This window comes from Glycine soja, chromosome 1 (assembly GCF_004193775.1).
Source record: "Glycine soja cultivar W05 chromosome 1, ASM419377v2, whole genome shotgun sequence".
NCBI classification, from domain to species: Eukaryota; Viridiplantae; Streptophyta; class Magnoliopsida; order Fabales; family Fabaceae; genus Glycine; species Glycine soja.
In genome coordinates, this window is record NC_041002.1 from 42,652,125 (window position 1) to 42,671,836 (window position 19,712).

General features: G+C 36.7%; 1 non-coding gene across 1 annotated transcript; it reads left to right on the forward strand.

Annotated features, from left to right (window-relative positions):
• The first annotated feature begins 18,364 nt into the window (after positions 1–18,364).
• Positions 18,365–18,471, forward strand: LOC114368967. Its single transcript, XR_003657459.1, has one exon. It is a non-coding gene; the product is annotated as a small nucleolar RNA R71 (small nucleolar RNA).
• Positions 18,472–19,712: the final 1,241 nt, after the last annotated feature.

Genomic DNA, 19,712 nt, shown 5'->3' on the forward strand with positions numbered 1-19,712 from the left:
TGCTAATGATGACTGATGTAAGCTACTGTAACTACGAGTAGCTGATAGAAGATGCTGCAGCTAGAGCATGGAGACAGGGGGAGCAGAAAGCGGATGTCACGTGAGATGTCTTGACATCCTGGAAAAGACGAGTAGCTGATAGAAGATGCTGCAGCTAGAGCATGGAGACAGGGGGAGCAGAAAGCTGATGTCACGTGAGATGTCTTGACATCCTGGAAACGACTTGCAACTTGCAGAATTTTGCTGTCGCCATTACCAATTCCGCTGTGCTTGATTACTCTGATAATGAAAGTTGCTGATCCCACTTGCATAACTGCTCGTACCTGCTCAGGAAGTGTCTAAGTATGTTTTAGACAAAATTTGCCAAAGGGGGAGATTGTTAGTGCTTAGCTCTACTGAGTGTTTAAAAGATTGGCTAAGATTTTGTTAAAACATAAGCACTTAGACAATGAAGGAAAGCTGGAGTTGCTGCACATGATGTCCAACGTTATGTCAAGGAATCAGATCGGGCTGCACAATGCACAAGGCAAGATAAAATGTCAAATGAAGAATTGAAGCTGCAGGATCCACGATGTCGGATACGATGTCCTGACATCCGGCTCGAAAATACTGGACACATAAATCTGTTATATCTTTAACAGAGTGTGCAGGATCCACGATGTCGGACACGATGTCCTGACATCCGGCCCGAAAATACTGGACACATAAATCTGTTATATCTTTAACAGATTAATGTGCAGTTAGCAACAGATTTGGCGATCTATCTTTAGGAACGAATTAAAAGATAATTAAAGTTCGAATTACAAACTTGAATAGTTCGTTCAGGGATTAAAGATTAAAGATAAAAACTAAAAGATCAAACTGTATCTTTTAGATCTTTAAGTGCAGATTTTCAGGAAAATGATAGATCTCATCCAGCACAAGTAGTTGCAGCCCAGAAACGCACACTGCTATATAAACATGAAGGCTGCACGAGTTTTCTACCAAGTCCGGGATTGAAGAGTTATTTAGTGAATTTTGGGACTTGAGTGTTTTGTGAGCCACCTTGATGTCACCCTAACATCAAGTGTTGGACCTGAGTGTGTGGAGTTGATCTCTATTGTTCAGAGAGTAATCTCTGGTGTGTATTCGAATTAATTGTAAACACGGGAGAGTGATTGAGAGGGAGTGAGAGGGGTTTCTCATATCTAAGAGTGGCTCTTAGGTAGAGGTTGCACGGGTAGTGGTTAGGTGAGAAGGTTGTAAACAGTGGCTGTTAGATCTTCGAACTAACACTATTTTAGTGGATTTCCTCCCTGGCTTGGTAGCCCCCAGATGTAGGTGATGTTGCACCGAACTGGGTTAACAATTCACTTGTGTTATTTACTTGCTTAATCTGTTCACACGGTCAAAATATAATCTGCATGTTCTGAAGCGTGATGTCGTGACATCCTGTACGACATCTGTCCCCAGTATCAGAATTTCAATATCGGTTATTTAAAAAACCGATGTTAACATTTTTATTTTAACATCGGTTTTTCAAAATCAATGTTAACAATAATACATTCAACATCGGTTTTAAAACCGATGTAGAATTCCGTAAATAGCCGATGTTGAAAGTGTATTTTCTAATAGTGCATGCCTCAAAAGTAACTAATTACATTGAAATTGCTTAAAACCTTTATATCCTAGAGCACCCTAGCCATTTTATTTCTCAACTGTCAAACCTATCATACTTCAAGTTCTCAGGGATTGGATCTACAGATCAAAAAAGAAATTAAAAAATAAAAATAAAAGGTATATATTATTAATGCAGAAACTGTTTAACAGTTTTTATGTAGCTCATTCTTGGTTATGCCTTCTCTTTGGCATATAATTGTAGGCATTGAAAAGTGTTGAAGAAACTGTTATAAGACTTGAATAGTTGCTTCAAGAGTTGCATGTATGAAGCTCTATTTTTGGAAAAGAGCATTTGAATGCAGCTTGTTCTCACTTGGAGAAAAAATGGAAACTTTGATAGAAGCTGAATTATTGGAAGCATCTTTTAGAGAAAAATCTAATTCTCTGCAAGAGATACACCTTCCAACCCTCACCAACCTCTATAATGAATTCTTTGGAACCTTTTTTTATCAAAAAATTTGAAATCTCAATGTGTTTTTTTTTTCATTATGCATTTGGTTCATTAGATTATCAGCGTACTTTTACTGAAAATTGCTGCCATGTTTTACACTAACCAATTAATAGTTACAACTTGAAGGGTTGGTATCTTGTGATAGAATTTAACAAGCCATATATATGTACATTTTCTTTAAGAGGAATTAAAAGATTATGAAGGTACACTTCAGGACCACATAATACGCTCAATATAACAATTGCTAGCCATGTATTTTCGGTTCTAAAGTATTGTTGTTGTCCAGGATCTCGATGGCTTGTTTCAGCTAAGATATGGTGTGTGACTCATTGTATTTTTGTTTCTTAGTTTTGAAAAACTATTTTAAACAAAAACTAATTTTTAGTTAGTAGGAGTGAGGGAAGAAGATATATTAATTTGAATCACAATTCTTAGATTTTATTTGAAAATAGCAAAATGGTTTATTCTACATTTTGTCACTTAAGTTAATCCTTAGGTTAGGATATGTTATTAGTAACAACTTACTATGGACATTAACACAACAAGTGACATGTTGAAGTTTGTCTCTCTCCTATCTGTCTTGTGCCCATGTCAGCAAAACCAAAATGAAGTTTTTTCCCCTACCTACTTCTCATATCCCAAAAATCAATACTTAGAGTTAGAGCAAAACACTTGGCAGTATACCTTAACTAAGATCTAAGTTAATGCATTGCAATGCTCACAGCCATGACTGAGTTGCTTCTTGGTTTATACTCCCTACAAGGGTACTAATTCACGCTAACTCACAAGCTTACTAAGCTTGAAGAAAAACACACAACCATGCACACTGCTACAATATTATTCCATAAAACATGAGCTAAAACTTCATCCAGCATAACCTATATTGCATACACACAATTCCCCTAAACTGAAATGAAACCCCATTCATTCAACAATTGCTCTCTTATCCTAAGGACGATGAAAAATATATTGTTTTCTCTCTTTTGACTTTGGGGATTCAGGAAAGAATAAATTTCTACATTTAGGCTTAAAGGAGTACAAGGAAAAGAATCAAGAATGGTTTGACTTTTAGACTTCACTTAAAAACATAAGAACTTGTTTTCTGAATAACTGATGTACTGAACACATATCAGGCTATATCTATGCTAGAGATTTTTTATTTTCCCCTTTTCATATTCAAAATCCAAAAGTCACTTCCCAACCAATAGAGCCATACTTTTTTTCAATATTATATTTGGAACATTGATTTATAAGAAACTCTTGATGTGATATGATACACTTTAGAGAAAAAAGGAGCTTTTTTATTCCCTCCTACTATTTTATTTTTTTAAAAGCTTACCATATACATTTTTAGATCTGCATCAATGTCCATCGTGGTAATTTTATTATTTATTTGAACCCTTTTTTCTCATTTCAGATAATCATTCACACACCCAATTCAACATAAAAATTGACCTGAGGTACGTTTCACTGCCAGTGTCGCTGCCATTGTCGTTGTTGGGTTTGAGGTAAGGTTCATGTCTTCATTGTATAATTAGTCACTGGATTTTTGTCTTAATTAGTCACTAGATTTTTCTGCTATTGCTTCCTGTTAGTTTTTTTCTTTAACAAATGTGGTATTGAGTGACGGAAATTGTTTAATTCCACTTGCTTGCATCAAGAAAACTAGATGGAAAAATAGTTTAATTGCTGAATTGGTCTATAAACGTGTATTCCATCAAGAAAATTGGTCCTTGAAATCGGTTTTGGTGGTGTGAGTGATGATTAGGGAAATAAATGCACATTTAAGGAGCTTAGGCCTAAATATCAACCACTGGCAGTTGCAGACTTTGAATTTTGCTGAATCTTGTGAATAAAATTTGAAATTAGTCCCTAATGGTTGTGATCCTGAATCTGATATATGGTTTCCTACCAAATTAGCCCCTAATGCCAATCTTTTAAAATTTATTACTAAAGAATAAAGTTATTCAGTGGTCAAAATGTGATGACAAACACAATATGTTAAAACTTTACACATATCCCCCCCTTTCTTAATAGAATGACTGTGAGTTTGTTTGGGTTCCCTACATTTAGAAGGTGAGCCGAGGTATGCCTCTTTCCAAATTCATCAAACACACTTCCCAAAATCTTGGTTCCCTTGATATGTTCCAAACTGAAGCCATTGTATGGTAAAACTTCTACTTCAAGAATGCTGAATTCAGCAACAGATTGCCATGGTGAAAGATAAAAAGAAGGAAAGACAACCTTTGATTCCATCCATTCATATTCTTGTTTGACTAGCACAACCTTTGATTACACCAACAAATAGCACCTTTGATTCCACCCATTCAGTATCTCACATAGATTTCTCATGTCTCAAGGGGCATGCCATAAATGGAGTTTTGATATAAATTCTAGGCTTATAGCAGACCATTATTATTAAGAATTTCATACCTGCCAAAGAAACACTCTCCCTGAATTAAATTCTAGGCTTCTAGCAGACCATTAATGGAAAGCTTAAGATTTTATATAAACACCATATGCAAATAAAGTCATTGTTCCTATTAGTTTTGCTTAAATTTCACTAGGAATAGTTGTCCACATTTCAAGATTTCTCTATGAAAATTAAAATAATAATTTTCCATGGGATCACCAAAAACCACTGCAGCTTCGCTAATGCTTTATGTTATCATACTTGTTAATTAAGATATAGTTAGTTTATCTTTAATAAATTATTATCCAATTTATACTTATAACCAAATGCTTCCTTTATACTTATAGGCCACGCCAAGGGAAAAGATTGTTTTCCTATCTAAGATCATAAGATATATATTATAAGCAGAAAATGAAGCAAAGGAAAATACAACACCAAAATATTCACTTCTATTGGAACTATTAGAATGACATGCAGTTCATGATACGAGTTAGTATTTAGGAAGTAGCATCCATTTACTCTTTATCAAGAAAACAGTCCTCACTTAGTCTATTAAGAATCTATATATATAGATGCTCTGAAAAAGCACTACACCCACAAGCAATATCAATCAAGCTATTCCCTCCAAATTCAACAAGAACCATTAATAAATGTATACATGTTGTGATATCATACACATATTACTAAATTGAATACACATAAGAAAAGTATAACAGTAACAACCAAAAAACTGGAATAAGTTCTATTAGGCTTTAATACATTTGTAGTGTTTCTTAAGCTATTCAAACGTTATAAAAGATAACAAATTTAGATGATCTTTTAAGTAGGCACAATTGCACAAGTGATCCCCATGTTGCAGTACAACCAATGAAACAAAAATAGATTCTACAAAATGCACTTCCTTCTACAAAAGCTAATAATCTTAAAAATCTAGCAACTAAATCCCCATGACCTTCCTTATTCCTGTCTAAAGAGAATGAAAAACTAAAGATAAGATAAATGAAAATAAGAGGGACAGAATTGAGAAACAAGAAAAAAATAACAGAACTCAGCAATTAAATATCTATTAACTCTAAAAGAAACCAAAAAGAACTGCATAATTGTGCTAAGCTCAGTCAAGATACTGGTAGGCACATAATAAACACAGACCAAAAACACTTGCAGGATATAAAGCTTGAATTTAAATGTGATAAGCACAAAAATAGTCAAGGACAAACAACAGGCACACATAACTCATCACAACCAGATTCAGAACTTAGAACCACAAAGTACTAGAAATATAAAATCAAATGAACTAACTAAAAACAAGGAAAATAGAACACAAGATCATTAAAATAGCCACTAAAATGCCAAATAGCAATGGAATTCAACGAAACAAAATAGAAGAAATTCAGAATCACAAGCCAAAGCCCCTTCAAGATCCCAAACTTGATAAATCCAGTAACCACAAAGAAAGAGCAAAGATAACAAAAAAGTGAACATAACCCAGATCATGTCAAACAAAATGATAAAGAAAAAAAGAGAAAAAGAAAAATGCAGAACCACCACCAAAGAATATTGTAGCAGTAACCTTAGTGTAGAAACAAAAATCAACAAGAAATAGCCACATACAGGAACAATACCCTTAGAGCAAATAACAGACGATATCCCCAAAACAAACACGAAACTCCAAAATGAAACAAGATAAAATAAATCAAAATGGATGGAATAAAAACAAACAGTAGCAAGAAAATTCCCAAAATTAATAAAACAGAGAATGAAGCAAGATAAACATAGCTCAGAACCAAACTTACACAAATCAATTTTTTCAATTTGCCAAACAGAACCAAATAAATCAAAACAAGACTTAGAAAAATATGAATGTAGTATGTCTTTTTCAAGAAGAGGTCTTTGGTAGTGTGGCTCCTGGAATGTTTTGATTCTGCTTACAAGGAACCTATTGATTTTACTCATAATCATCCCGTTAGGCTTGTACCAAGTGAACATTCTCCCAACTGATGGTACATCTTAAGGTTCTGCTTTTGAAATAAAGTGATTAAATGCTCTATATTGTCTTGGACTATATCAAAACCTATTATTTCTCTCAATGTATGCACCATACAATCCTCTAACTAGTGATTGTTTTCTTGTACATTTGTAGTGCATCCATTCCACTGCACTGCCTGTTTATACTTAGCTTGAGAATGTTCATGCTTCACTAGTTTTAGTAACAAGATTTTCTTAGGTGTACCATGTTGCATTTTGCCATGAGTTATATTTTTCACAAGACATGGAACCCGTACTATATATTTTTGCACCTAGAGTTGTATGATATCATGCAACCAAAAGCCTGAAGCCTATGTGCCACTTCTAAGCCAATTTTTCCCAGACCAACAATTCCAACTTTCTTTACTGTCAACTATAACAAACATTAATCAGTGTTGAAGAAATTTTCAAAGGCATTAGATGAAAATGACAGTGCTGTTCACTTCACTGAATTGTCAATTTTTCAGCTGTTTAAGAAAATTTGTGGGTGGCAACCACGATGATTAAGAAACATAATATGAATAGCTTTACTACAACAGCACACATAACAATTGTCACCTTTGCAGCACTTAAAGGCAGTTAGTGTTTTAAAATTTCAACAGCAAGTGTTTCAATTTTAGAGTAAAATCAGTTAAAGGAAGGATGTGATATTAAACCTCTGCAATCACAACATTCAGTAGTTGCTACCTGTAAGACTACTACCTTATTCATCAAAAATACATTACCTTAAGCAAGTTTCTCAGAAAATTAAAGGTTAACATTGAGTAGCTCTTCCAAGTCCATTGGTGTTAGTTCATGATATAGCTACTTATATACAAATGAAATATTTAAATTGTAGGCATTGTTTCTCTTATTCTTTGCATCGTGATCATGACATTTGTTCTTCAACACTATACTACTCATCATCACAGGTACAAATGTTTGCAATCAATTTTGATGCTTAATTTTGTTATGATATTTTTTGTATGTTGTTGTATGTCTTAAATGTACTTTTCTTTACATACAACTATTGTTCATGATGAGTGAACCTTAGATTCCCGTTTGAGACTGAATGCAATGATTCTTGTGGACAGTTTGCATTAATCATTGTATTCAATCTTGAATTGTCCGTTTGGATAGTTTGGGGAGACTAATCTTTTTATGGTAGATTCATGCATTAAGGTTAACATTATTTTGTTTAATTTGATGAAATTTCAGTACAATGCATTTCTAATTGTTCTCTGGGTGCACTTTTGATTATCGAGAAATTAATTTCACCGATTTCATGTCGTGTACTTGGAGACCAATGCGAAATGTTGCCGAAATTTTGTCAAATTTAACAAAATAGAATTAACCCTGACGTATGAAGCTACCATAAAAGACGGTCTTCCTGAATGGGATAGAGCCACACCTATAATAAAAGAGTGAGATTTTCATGCATCGAATAACTTTGTGAGTGTCATGGAGTTATTACTTAGATGGATCAAAGTTGGATGAATGAAAGTCGCATCAGCCCAGAATATGAGGAAGGCGTCAAGCAGTTCTTGCAATTTGCTTCAGAAAGAGGTCGACCGGATGAAGATGGAAAATATTGTTGTCCTTGCATCAATTGTTTAAATGGAAGATGACAAATACTAGATGACATATGGGAGCATCTATTGTGTGATGGGATTAAGAAGAATTACACGACGTGGATATGGCATGGTGAATTGACAGACATGCAAAGTGGGTCCCAATCTAAATCGTTTGATTTAGAAATGGGAGATCGCTTGGAGGATATGATTCGTGACCTTGGACAAGATTCTTTTCAGGAAGCACATGCCCCTATGTATGAAGGATTGCAGAGTGATTCAAAGAAGCCTTTGTATACGGGATGCAAGAATTCCTTGACACTGTTGTCAGTGGTGTTAAGTGTGGTTAATGTCAAGGCCAGATATGGGTGGAGTGACGAAAGCTTTACTTCATTGCTTCAAGTAGTGCGTGAGCTGCTTCAGGAGGAAAACACGTTGCCTAAAAGTTACTATCAGGCCAAGAAGATAATGTGTCCGATGGGTATGGAGTATCAAAAGATTCATGCTTGCCTGAATGATTTCATACTGTACAAGCATGAATTCGAAGAAATGTCCAAATGCCCTAAGTGTGGGGCATCACAGTACAAAGTGAAGGATGATGAGGACTGTTGTTCTCATGAAAACTCAAAGAAGGGCCCTCCAGCAAAGGTGTTGGGGTATCTTCCCATCATTCCAAGGTTTAAGTGTCTTTTTGCTAATGGAGACGACTCAAAAGACCTTACAACTGAAACATGGTAGAAAAACAGTGTATACTAGGCATTGACGTTTTCTAAAACCTCATCACCCTTATAGGCGATTGAAAAAAGCATTTAATGGAAGTCAAAAGCACGAAACTGCGCCGATACTATTGACTGGTGAGCAGGTCTTCCAGTGGGTTGAACACCTAAATACTGTATTTGGAAAGAAAGACCTAAATGAAGGCTAAAAGTAAGACTTGCATATGGAAGAAAAGGTCTATTTTCTTTGATCTTCTATACAGGTCTGATCTAGATATTAGACATTGTTTGATGTTATGCATGTGGAGAAAAATGTATGTGATAGTGTCATTAGGACGCTCCTTAACATTTAAGGCAAGACGAAAGATGGTCTGAATACACGTCAAGATCTAGCTGACATGGGTATACCATCGCAGTTGCATCCAAGGTCTGATGGCAAAAAAATATACTTGCCTCCAGCTTGTCATACTTTGTCCAGAAAGGAGAAGATTAGTTTTTGCCAGTGTCTGCACTGGGTCAAAGTCTCACAAGGATACTCTTCAAATATTAAGAGCCTTATGCAGTTGAAGGAGCTTAAGCTGGTAGGGTTAAAGTCTCACGATTTTCATGTGTTGATGCAACAATTGTTAGTCGTGGCCATACGAGACATTTTGCCTAACAAAGTCAGGTTAGCCATAACTCGCCTGTGCTTTTTCTTCTATGCCATGTGTATCAAAGTCCTTGATCCTGTCAAGTTTGATGACCTGGAAAATGAGGTCGCAATTATACTATGCTAGTTGGAGATGTATTTTCCTCCTGCTTTCTTTGACATCATGATTCACTTAATTGTTCATCTGGTCAGAGAAATCAAATGTTGTGGTCCTGTTTATTTGCGGTGGATGTACCTGGTTAAGCGATACATGAAGATCTTAAAAGGGTATACCAAGAATCTACATCATCCAGAAGCATCTATTGTTGAAAGGTACATTGTAGAAGAAGCCATTGAATTTTGTTTAGAGTACATTAAAAAGGCTAAACCTGTTGGCCTTCCTGAGTCTTGCCAAGATGACAGAGTGGGCAATAAGGGTTCAAGAGGACTGCATGTTATCACTCCAAGTGTAGAAGATTTGTTACAAGCTCACTTGTATGTGTTGAACAACAGTGATCGAGGCCATACCCGAATCAAATAAACATTAAAATGCAGTAACTAGGAAGTGATCCTAGGTCGTCTCCCAACAAGCAATGATCAACCAAACATTCATAACATATAGTAGGAAAATAGTAACGAATTGGGGGGGGGGGGTTGGTTTTTTTTTGTAAATTAAACAGCGAGTAAAATTCAATTAGAAAATATCAGAATTAAAACACGTTGCTTCCCCTTGATTCACAAGCAAGTCTCTTATCCTAGGTTACGAGAGTTTATCCTTTATCAGTTCAACCACTTAATCCAACCCTAAATTAAATTACTAAGCGAAATTTAACATAAGGCATTCATTATGTGATTAAGAAACACATACACCAATTAATCATAAACGATCATTAAGCATGAACGTAATTAAGCGCAGGGACAATTAATCAAGCACTAAGCATGCATGAATTAATAGCAACAAATTCAGAGTAATTAGTGAAGAGGAAAAACTAAACAGAATTTAACAGTAATAATAGAACCTCAAAGAGAACTGTGCTTGATCCTCAAGAGAAAGCAACGCTGGATACTTAGCCTTCCATTAATCAATAGAGAACGAAATTATTGATTGAAGAACGAAATTTTATTGCTAAAACGAAAAGTCAAAACTGGAATTGCAAAATGAAAAAGTGTCTAAGAAATTCCTAAAACTAAAAAACGAAATCAGGAGAGAGAGCCTAAACTAGAACCTTAGTGCTGTTATATAGTTTTTCCAGCCCCAAAGGTTACAAGTCTGTTTTAAATACAAGCCCATAAATAAAATAAAATCAAATCTAGATAAGATAAGATCTAGATGAAATAATCTAGATGAGATCAAATTTAAATAATATCTAGATAAGATAAAATTTTGTAGAATAAAATAGTCTGCCCTCTTCAAGTCCAAGCCCAATTCTGGATTCAAGCCCAATGCTTCATTAATTCCTGAAATTAGATTAAAAACATCAAATTAGCTGAATGGGACCAAATAATAAAATTGCCTAATTAATTTGACAATTAAGACTAATCAGTACTTAAAATGGTGCAAAAAGGATTAAGAAATAGGAGAAAATAATGGCACATCATACAGTAATGAAGTTTTGCCATACATACTTCAGCATGAAGGTATAGTCATACTAAGTAATCCAAAAATGTCAAAGAACTGGGTAGTAAACCCAAATCCTCTAATATCAACAAAATCAACCAAGGCTCCCAAATCAAGTCCTCATAACAAGACCTCATTTCTTCAACTTCACTTCTTTTCTTCTTCTCTTTTTTTTAAACAGTACGAATTTTCAAAATTTGCAGCAATTGAATTTTTGTTTTCATTTTTTTTCTCTCTTTTTTTTTTAGACAATACGAATTTGAAGATTAAAGCAAGAACTAGGCAATATATATATACATCAAGCATGGCCAAAAATCATATCTTCCAATGAAACATACCCCCCCACACTTATTCCCAAAACATTTCCAAAGCTCCAAAATTCCTTAAGGGTAAGGTGTTATCATGGTTTTTCACTTAAGGCTTGTAATGAGCTTCAAAACAAAGAAAGGGGAACATAGGCTCAAAGGGGCTATCAAAGGAATTAATTCAAGGTAAGTTTGAAATTCTGATACCGATGACAGATGTCGTACCGGATGTCACGACATCATGCTTCAGAACATGCAGATTATATTTGGGAGTATGAACAGATTAAACAAGTAAATAACACAAGAGGATTGTTAACCCAGTTCGGTGCAACCTCACCTACATCTGGGGGCTACCAAGCCAGGGAGGAAATCCACTAAAATAGTGTTAGTTCAAGGTCTAACAGCCACTGTTTACAACCTTCTCACCTAACCACTACCCGTGCGACCTCTACCTAAGAGCCACTCTTAGATATGAGAACCCCTCTCACTCCCTCTCAAACACTCTCCCGTGTTTACAATTAAATCAAGGACACTCCAGAGATTGCTCTCTGAACAAAAGAGATCAACTCTACACACTAGAGATCAACTCTACACACAAGAGATCAACTCTACACACAAGAGATCAACTCTACACACAAGAGATCAACTCTACACACAAGAGATCAACTCTACACACTCAGGTCCAACACTTGATGTTAGGGTACCATCAAGGTGGCTCACAAAACACTCAAGTCCCAAAACTCACAAAACAACTCTTCAATCCCGGACTTGGTACAAAACTCGTGCAGCCTTCGTGTTTATATGGCAGTGAGCGTATCTGGACTGCAACTTCTTGTGCTGGATGAGATCTATCATTCTTCTGAAAAATCTGCACTTAAAGATCTAAAAGATACAGTTTGATCTTTTAGTTTTTATCTTTAATCTTTAATCTTTAATCCCTGAACGAACTCTTCTAGTTTGTAATTCGAACTTTAATTATCTTTTAATTCGTTCCTAAAGATAGATCATCTTATCTCTTGCTAACTGCACAATAATCTGTTAAAGATATAACAGATTTATATGTCCAGTATTTTCGGGCCAGATGTCCTGGACATCGTATCCGACATCGTGGATCCTGCAGCTTCAATGCTTTTAGCAACTCTAGTATTTTCGGGCAGGATGTCCTGGACATTGTATCCGACATCGTGGATCCTGCAGCTTCAATGCTTTTAGCAATTCCAGTATTTTCAGGCAGGATGTCCTGGACATTGTATCCGACATCGTGAATCCTGCAGCTTCAATTCTTCATTAGACATTTCATCTTGCCTTGTGCATTGTGCAGCCCGATCTTATTCTTTGACATAACGTTGGACATCATGTGCAGCAACTCCAGCTTTCCTTCATTGTCTAAGTGCTTATGTTTTAACAAAATCTTAGCCAATCTTTTAAAACTCAGTAGAGCTAAGCACTAACAAAGTTCATTTGGCTAGAAGCTTATAAGAACAAAATTGCCTAAATCATTTCCAAATATGCATGTGAATTAGGAAGCATCAACAAGAATCAAGCCAAGGCTATTATGCAAGCAATCAATGGGGAAAAACACACCAAAAGATTATGATGATGGATGGCTCAAATTCTCACAAAGGTAAACTTATCACTTTCAAATTGAGCTTTCAAAACTATCATGACATGTAGAGGAAAAACAAGGATTTAAAATCACAAAATGTCAAGAGACTTTTATTTTCAGAACAATTACCCATTTCTTGAACATATCCTATAATTCAAAGAAAAATATGCAAAGTTGTACATGCAAACAGAATTGACCTAAAATATTAAACTAGAAACCCAACAAAACTAACAAAATTAACAAAACAAACAAAACTTGCAAAACCAAAACCAAAGAACTCTCCCCCCCCCCCCCCCTCATACTTAAACAACACATTGTCCTCAATGTAGCACAATTAAAAGATTAAAAGCAATTAGACCATCAAATAGAATCGGACAAATGTAATAAAAGTAAAGAAGGAGATAGGAAAGAAAAACTCCCTGAGTCATGGTGGAGGAAGAGTAGGGTGGAGTAAAGAAGTCTCTTCCACCACTACGTCTACTACAGAAGGGTTTGTGAGGAATGGCTTAAGTCGGTGTCCATTGACCTTGAAGCTCTTTTTTGTGGAGTCGCTTTTGATCTCAACTGTACCATAAGGAAAAACATTAGTACCAACAAAAGGACCAATCCACTTGGACCTCAACTTACCACTCATGAGTCCAAGCTTAGAATTATACAATAACACTTTTTGCCTGACCATGAAGTCCTTCTTAATTATCATGCTATCATGGAACTTCTTGGTCTTTTCTTTGTAGAACTTGGCATTCTCGTAGGCTTCTAGGCGGATCTCATCTAACTCACTCAGTTGCAACTTTCTTTCCTCACCAGCTTGATCCATAGAGAAGTTGTAGGTCTTCACTGCCCAGTATGCTTTGTGCTCAATCTCCACTGGAAGATGACATGCCTTACCAAAGACAACCCGATAAGGATACATTCCTATGGGTGCTTTGTAGGCAGTCCTATGTGCCCAAAGAGCATCATCAAGTCTAGTACTCTAATCTTTCCTGCTTGGCTGCACAATCTTCTCTAAAATTCTCTTTATCTCCCTGTTAGAGATTTTTGCCTGTCCATTGGTTTAGGGGTGGTATGGTGTGGATACCCTGTGTACAACCCCATACTTTTTAAGCAAGGCATGCATTGATTTGTTGCAAAAATGGGTTCCTTGATCACTAACGATTGCTTTAGGTACTCCAATCCTGCAAAACATATTAGATCTGACAAAATCTACAACAACCTTAGCATCATTAGTTCTAGTGGGCTTGGCTTCCACCCATTTTGAAACATAATCAACTTCAAGGAGAATGTAAACATAACCACAAGATATAGGAAAAGGGCCCATGAAATCTATACCCCAAACATCAAACACCTCACAGAATAGCATAGGTTGTTGAGGCATTTGTTGTCGCCATGTAAGTGCACTTCCTACTCTCTGACACTGTTCACAAGTGCTACAAATCTTCCACGCATCTTTAAAGATGGTGGGCCAATAAAAGCCACAGTCAAGCACTTTGCGAGCTGTCCTTTGAACACCCAGATGACCTCCCGGTGCGGAAGAATGACAGAATTGCAGGACTGAGCCAGTCTCATGATCTGGAATGCATCATCTAATGACCTGATCACTGCACAATTTCCACAAGTAGGGGTTATCCCAAATAAAATGCTTAGCGTCACTTTTAATTTTATCTTTTTGAGCCTTAGATGATAAGGGAGGAAAAATAGAAGCAACTAAATAATTGACAATGTTAGCAAACTAGGGAGTAGAAAAAGAATCAAAAATACTATACAATATATATAAATGATCATCCGGGAAATCATCCCGAATGGGTGAGTCCTCATCAGACACATGTTCAATCCGACTCAAATGATCAACAACTATATTTTGTGCTCCGCTCCTATCACGAATCTCCAAGTCAAATTCTTGGAGCCAGAGCATCCATCGGATCAACCTAGGCTTTGAATCAGCCTTCTTCAACAAGTACTTTAAAGCTGCATGGTCAATATAAACAATAATGCGAGTACCAAGCAAATAAGAACGAAATTTTTCAAGAGCAAAAGCTATGGCTAGTAGCTCTTTCTCAATAGTAGTATAATTCGCTTGGGCAGCATCTAAAGTCCTAGAAGCATAATATATCACCCTAGGCAATTTATCAATTTTTTGAGCAAGGACAACCCCCAATGCATAATTGGATGCATCACACATAAGCTCAAAAGGGACTGTCCAGTCGGGTGCCTGGATGATGGGGGTGCTAGTTAGTGCTCTTTTGAGTCAATCAAAAGCCTCTTTGCATTTATCATTAAAGTCAAACTCTACCTCCTTTTGCAACAAGTTGGATAGTGGAAGGGCTACTTTGCTAAAATCTCTTATAAAGCGTCTGTAGAATCCTGCATGACCAAGAAAAGATTGCACCTCTCGCACGCAAGAGGGGTAAGGCAATTGTGAAATAGCAAAAATTTTTGTTGGATCTACTTCAATGCCCTTATTGGAAATAATGTGGCCTAAAACTATACCTTGCTCAACCATAAAATGACATTTTTCAAAATTTAGAACAAGGTTAGTTTCAGTGCATCTATTCAAAACCTTTTCTAGACTATCGAAACAATTATCAAAAGAGGATTCATATACAGTGAAATCATTCATAAACACCTCTATGCAATTTTCTAAAAAATCACTAAAAATACTAATCATGCACCGCTGGAAGGTACCAAGGCCATTGCACAGGCCGAAAGGCATCCTCCTATAGGCAAAAGTGCCGAAGGGGCGGGTGAATGTGGTCTTTTCCTGATCCTCAAGAGCAATAGTAATTTGCATATAACCAGAAAAACATCAAGGAAACAGTAGTGAGATTTACCTGCCAGGCGCTCAAGCATCTAGTCAATGAATGGCAGTGGAAAATGGTCCTTTTTGGTAACCTGGTTCATCCTCCTATAGTCGATGCAAACTCTCCAACTGTTCTGCACCCGAGTAGGAATCAACTCCTTCTTCTCATTTTTTTATCACGGTGAGGCCGGTTTTCTTCGGGACTACCTAGACGGGACTCACCCATTGGCTATCGGAGATAGGATAAATGATTCCAGCTTGCAAAAGCTTGGTTACCTCCTTCTTCACTACATCAAGAATCATCGGGTTGAGTCTTCTCTGTGGCCGTCTTACTGGTTTAGCTCCATCTTCTAAATTTATTTGATGCATACATGTGGATAGGCTAATACCAGGAATGTCCGCCAGGGTCCAGCCTATAGCGTTCTTATGCTTCTTGAGGACAGACAACATCTTCTCCTTTTGCTCATCAACAAGGGAGGCAGATATAATTACTAGAAAACTTTTGCTATCATCCAAGTATGAATATTTTAAATTTGATGGCAGAGGCTTCAATTCTGGTGTGGGCAGCTGGATAATGGTAGAAGGAGATGGTTTCTCAGCCTGTACCTCATAAAGAAAGTCAGAGGTATGTGTACTTCCTGAAACATGGTTAGTTCTATCTGTCTCTATAAAATCAATCTCAAGAGGTAAAACATCACCAGTCATGTAATCAATATCAAATTCAGATTCACTCTCAGCATCAAATTCAGACATATGATCAAGTACAAATTCAGATTCAATGCATGAAGAGTGACAGGCATACAGATTAGAATGAAGATCAGTCATGTATTCATCAACAATATGGTCAATTATTTCAACACGAAATACAGAAATATCTTCAGATGGGTGTTTCATAGCATGAAGAATATTAAAGTGAACAGTTATATAACCAAACTCCATAGATAGTGTGCCTGCATATACATCTATCTTAGTTCTAGCAGTTTTCATAAAAGGTCTGCCTAGAATGATGGGAATTTATCCTTTAGAAAATCCCTCCTCCATATTCAAAATATAAAAATCAACAGGGAAAACCAACTCTAACTAAGACATCCTCTATGAAACCAGCAGGATAGGCAACACTTCTATTAGCTAAATGAATTACCACATCAGTTGACTGCAAGGGACCAAGAGATAGAGAATTAAAAATAGACAGAGGCATTACACTAACAGAAGCTCCTAAATCTAGCATGGCATTGTCAAACTTATTGTTCCCTATAATACAAGGTATGCTGAATACACCTGGATCTTTACATTTTTCAGGGATTTAGGGAACAAATTTACCAATCAATGCGGAGACATTTCTGCCCATACTAATTCTTTCACTTCCTTTAAGCTTCCGCTTATTAGTGCACAACTCCTTCAAGAATTTAGCATATCTTGGAATTTGCTTTATTGCATCCAGCAGAGGTATGTTTACCTATACTTTTCTAAATGTTTCCAAGATCTCCTTCTCTGCCTCTTCCATTTTTTGTTGGAAATTGCTCTTGGAGGGAATGGAAGAGGGATATGCTGCTTCTGTAAATCAGAATTACCAATGGAAGGTTCACCTACATAGAAATTGTTAGGTAACTTACTCTTTAAATTTTTGTCATCATCTTTTTCTGGAGTAGAGTGAAGTTGGGCAGGTTCATTTGCAGATGAAGAAGATGTTGCTGGTTGAGGTCCTTGACACTGCTTTCCTGACCTCAATGTAATGGCACTCACATTTTTGGGATTTTGGATAGATTGAGAAGGTAATCTGTCAGAATTCTAGGACTGTTGTTGATTTAACTGTGTAGCCAATTGTCCCATCTGATTAGTTAAGCTCTGAATGGAGGCTCTTGTCTCTTGTTGAAACTACATGTTTTGCATAGTCATTTGCCTCACAAGTTCTTCAAGGGAAGGTTGCGGAGGAGCCTCAACTGTTTGTTGTTTCTGGGGCTGTTACTGTTGTTGCTGCTGGATTGGTGGAGGAACGTATGGTCTGCTTGGGCCAGTAGCATTATGAAAATAAGGTTGTTGTTGTTGCTGCTACTGTTGTGAAGGATTCGACCATCTAAGGTTGGGATGATTCCTCTACCCGGGATTGTACCTGTTGCTAGAGAGGTCATAATTGTTCTGTTGTGGCTGATTTTGTTGCTGAGGTTGAGGAGGTCTGTTGTAGATGTTTGTAGCATAAGCTTCAGGCTGTTCAATTGCTTCAGATTGTTGCACAGAAGGGCAAAGGTCTGTGTGGTGGTCGGCAGAGGAGCATAAACCATAGAGTCTGGCGACAGGTGCAAATTTTTTATTCATGGCCAGCTAGGTTACCAGGTTAACCAAGGCATCTAGTTTACCTTCAAGCTTCTTAGTCTCGGCTGATGAAGATGAATTCGTGGCTACTTCATGCACTCCTCTAATGACAATAGCATCACTTCTGGCACTAAATTCCTGGGAGTTTGAAGCCATCTTCTCAATTAAATTTCTGGCTTTAGCAGGGGTCATGTCTTCAAGGGCTCCACCACTGGCAGCATCTATCATACTTCTCTCCATGTTACTGAGTCCTTCATAAAAATATTGGAGGAGAAGCTGCTCAGAAATCTGGTGCTGAGGGCAACTGGCACATAGTTTCTTAAATCTCTCTCAGTATTCATATAAGCTTTCTCCACTGAGTTGTCTAATGCTTGAAATATCCTTTCTGATGGTCGTGGTCATGGAAGTAGGGAAATTTTTTTCTAAGAATACTCTTTTGAGGTCATCCCAGCTCATGATGGATCGTGGAGCAAGGTAATAAAGCCAATCCTTCACCACTCCCTCTAAAGAATGAGGAAAGGCCTTCAGAAATATGTGATCCTCCTGAACATCTGGGGGTTTCATGGTGGAGCAGACAATATGGAATTCTTTCAGATGTTTGTGCGGGTCTTCACCTGCGAGGCCATGAAACTTTGGAAGCAAATGGATCATTCCAGTTTTAAGAACATATGGGACATCCTCATCAGGGTATTGGATGCACAAGCTTTCATAGGTGAAATCAGGTGCAGCCATTTCCCTTAGAGTCCTCTCACAGGGTGGAGGTTGTGCCATGTTCTCAGAATGTTCAAAATCAGAATGTTCAAAACTATAATGCTCAAAATCACCAATAACAGAATGCTCAGGATGCTCAAAAGGTACTAAATGATGTCTAACTAATCTATGAAATGTCCTATCTATCTCAGGATCAAAGGGTTGTAAGTCAGATGGATTGCCTCTAGTCATACACTATATTCAGCATGCACAACTAGTTGCCTTCTTATGCAAGTAATAGTGCAATTTTGAACTACAGCTACCATTAAATGATATCCAAATGACTTCAAATTTTGTGAGCAACCTTATAAAATGATGAGAAGATAGCACAAAAAATTTCAAATGAAAATTCAAAGTCTAACTATAGAAGCTAAAAATGATAAGTTAAGAAAAATAAGAGAATAAAACTTGGAAAATAAAAAACTTTTGACAGAATCACTTTTTTTGGACGATGGAGACCTCAGCTAGCCTATGGCAGGCTGCCACCGCGTAGGAAAAGTTATGGTCGTTTGAAGTTTTGACAAAAATCAAATTTGCAACTTTTTTGGAACTTTCAAATCTGACCAAACTAAAGGCTCTAGCTATTTTTCCCACAAAATATGGATTAAAAGAAGTTACCACAAAAAAAATTCAGCCAAAAATAACAACTCCAGCTATGAAAACAAAAAATCCCAAATAATTCAGCAAGGGTGGTCGCTAAAATCCATCGCTACATGATTTCCACTACTACTCTGTGTTGCCGCAAGCAAAAGTAGTTGCTAAATCCGTCGCAAAACACTATTCACAGCAAAACACCCTAAACTAAAACAGGGGAAGCACTGAACAGAAAAACTAAAACAGAACACATACTAAACAAAATACCAAGACACTAAACAACACTAACA